This window comes from Cornus florida, unplaced genomic scaffold (assembly GCF_030987335.1).
Source record: "Cornus florida cultivar Cherokee Brave unplaced genomic scaffold, ASM3098733v1 CherokeeBrave_3.0.0_Hap2_Chr01, whole genome shotgun sequence".
Taxonomy (NCBI): domain Eukaryota; kingdom Viridiplantae; phylum Streptophyta; class Magnoliopsida; order Cornales; family Cornaceae; genus Cornus; species Cornus florida.
Window position 1 is genome coordinate 110783386 of NW_026775571.1, and position 3310 is coordinate 110786695.

Consider the following 3310-nt stretch of genomic DNA (forward strand, 5'->3'; position numbering starts at 1 on the left):
CATCATGCTCTGCTCGATAGAAAAGAAAAAAATTGAATGAAAGAGAGAGAAGAAGGGATGAACGAGGCATTCATAAGAAAGAAATTGTGTATTTTATTTTATTTTTTTTAACCGTTGAATATAAGAGAAAAGAATAAGCTCATAATTTACTATGTTTCTTGTAAAAGAGAAGGAAATAGAAAGTTTTAATTATTTTTATCATTATATCGAATAATATTTATAATATTGTTCGATATTTACAGATGATACTGTAATTAAAACTGGTATAATTTATGATAGTATTTAATTTAAAACTTCTATAATAGTCCAATTGTCTTTCCTTTTTTTTTTTTGCCCATTTTTTCACAGATGAAAATTTGCAAGGAAGAAGGATGACCCATCCTTCATATTTTTCTTTTTTTCCTTGTATCATCTCTATCGAATAAAGGAAATTCATTACTTTCTTCCTATTTCTTCTCCACACCTCTTCCTTCCTTCCTACTGAACACAACATGAAGGTTTATTTACTGATTGAATAATTATAAGGGTAAAGTGCAAAAAAGCCCTTGAACTATATTGTCAATATGCAAATAATCCCCGAAACTAAAAACTTGCCCCTTTATTATTGATTTATTGCAATTAAGGACAAACTCCTTACAAAAGATTATTTTACCTTTCTCATTAAAATTTTCATTTCTTATTAAATTTTATTATTATCATCTTTTCTCTTATCTAAATATTAATTATAATATTTACCTAAATTTTATTATTAGTATCAATATATCATAAAAATGAAAAAAAAAAAAGATAAATAAATTTATAACTACCATTTTCTAAAATGATTAACTTTTTATTAAGTAGTTCAGATGCAATATGGAATATGTTATATTTTCTACTAAGGTGAGTGCAAAAACTTACCTTCATACTCTACATATTTCTATCACCTACATTCAAAGTCTATGACTAATAAGATCTAGATTGTAATTTCTTACTTGTTTAATCTTCTTGGTAGATTCAAATTAAAATATGTCAAATACTTGCATTAACACAGAGTGTGGTAATTTGTAATGTTCATCATATTAAGAACTTAGGAACAGTGGTGATATAAAAGTTCATGTAACACTTATGCATATTGTCTATGCATGCAGTCCATATTGCATGATTGGGTGATGAATGATGATCGCCGAATCGCCCTTGCTTTTTTATAAATCCATATGAAAAGGTGAGATCACAACTTGAAGCCTCCTTTTATAAATTATAGCCCTTGCTTTTTCATAAATCCATCTTCTTTCTCATCAGTCGTCACACTGTTGGTTCAAATCTCACTTTTTCATAAATCCATCTTATCCACACACCATATCACACCCCAACTTGAAGCCCTCATCACCCTAGCTATTGATATATCCACCTTAGCACACTATTCATGACACTTCTATAGCCACACCTTTCATAAATCCATCTTTATCATTCCACTTTTGATTTTTTGTTTTGTTTTTATTTTTTTAAAATAAAAAATTTAAACATTGACACACCTGTTTAGAAACTACCTTACATTTAGCCCATCATCACACTATTAATTCAAATAACAGTTTTTCAACACAAAAAATCCTTTTTTTTTTAACCTCTCTACAGTAGCACACTTGGAAACTATCATTATTTAGTTGCAAAAAAATTTGGAGGGGATATCTGACAACAATTACAGTCACCACCCAGCTCAATCCGCGCTAAAATTGTCAATACCACTAGCATAAGTCAACCACTTGTCACTAAGAAAAAAAAATGTCAATTAACTATCCTTGCCATGAGCCAACGGCACACCACCTCCCTGGGCCTATCAAAAAGTCTGTCCACCACGCCATTAACTTGGATGATATAAACTTGGGCACCTCAATATAATTTGAGTCCTAAGTGAAAAATATAAAAATAACTTTTTAATTATGGAATACTTCATTAATCCCAAATTTTTTGACATTCTTTCTAGTTTTGAATGTCATAAAATTCTTGTCCCTCAATGTAAAAAGGTAATTTACTTTTCAAAATATCCTCAACTTTTTAAAAACTTACCCAACAAACACTACTTTTAAATGGGTAATTTTGTAATTTTAAAAGGAGACAAAATTGTCCAAAAATTTTGGGACAGGGAGTGTTAAATAATAGTTAATAATGTAAAAATAATTTTAAAAAAAATAATAGGTACTAATGTTTATTTAAAACTATTCTTCTTGCTTTTTGGAATGCAAAGTTAATAATTAGATTCTTAAATTAGTTTTTCTATTCTTTTCTTCTTTTTAAGTTTTTCATATTTAGATTAATATTTTCAGGAGAGATATTAAATAATATAAATAAAAATCTTCACAACTCATAAAAAAATACAGTTTTATGAGAACAAAAAATAATAAAACTATAAAATAATTTAAGTGAAATAATAATAGAACATAATATTAGAAAATTTTGGTCCACTGCAACGATATTGTAAAAAATTGTTATCTTCAAATCTTTGAAGATTTCCAAAATACCGAAATACGTGAGAATAAAAGTGAGTTCAGATGGAAGAGTGAGATTGTAATGGAAGGAGTACAAAAAAAAAAAAAAAAATAAAACTTTGTAATGAGAAAGGAGGACGAAAAAAAAAGGAGGGAATGAGGAGATGATAGAAATTAGGCCTCACTTTTAAATTGTAAATTTTAGGGGTGGTAATAATATAAGGTCATAATTTATTTATTTATTTTTTATTATTATTATTTTTTTGGGTTGGGGGTGTTGTATTGCTAGTTTTGGGTAAGTAGACTTTGTAGAGGCAGGTGAGTTTTTTACTTAACATAAAGAGGAAGGGCAGATTACTATGATCTCCAGGTTTGTCTTTATCATCAACTATTAAAAGTATTTCAGAAATGTGGTAAACCCCCTTGAGTTTTTGCATAATTACTCTTACCACCCCTAATGTTAATAAGGAGTTAAGTCCGTTAGTGAAATAATTTTAAGTCCGTTAGTGAAATAATTTTTAGATACCGAATTTACTCCTACATGAAGCAAAATGAGTTCAATGTTCTTATTAAGGATACCGAATGATCATTTGTTTCAATTTTGATTAGACGACAATAGCCTTCTCATAATTTACATAATCTACTTATATATAATTTAATTATATTTTAAATTTGTAACATTAATATAATTTATTTCATCTAATAATATTTAATAAATAAATAAACCATTCTCATTACTGAGAAAAATTTCACCCAATAATGCTTCTTCTTCAACCCAAAATCATAAGACAGAAGCTATAACTTTCAGAATAGACTCAAAAGGTCCAAAAAATTTAAATTATTAGATA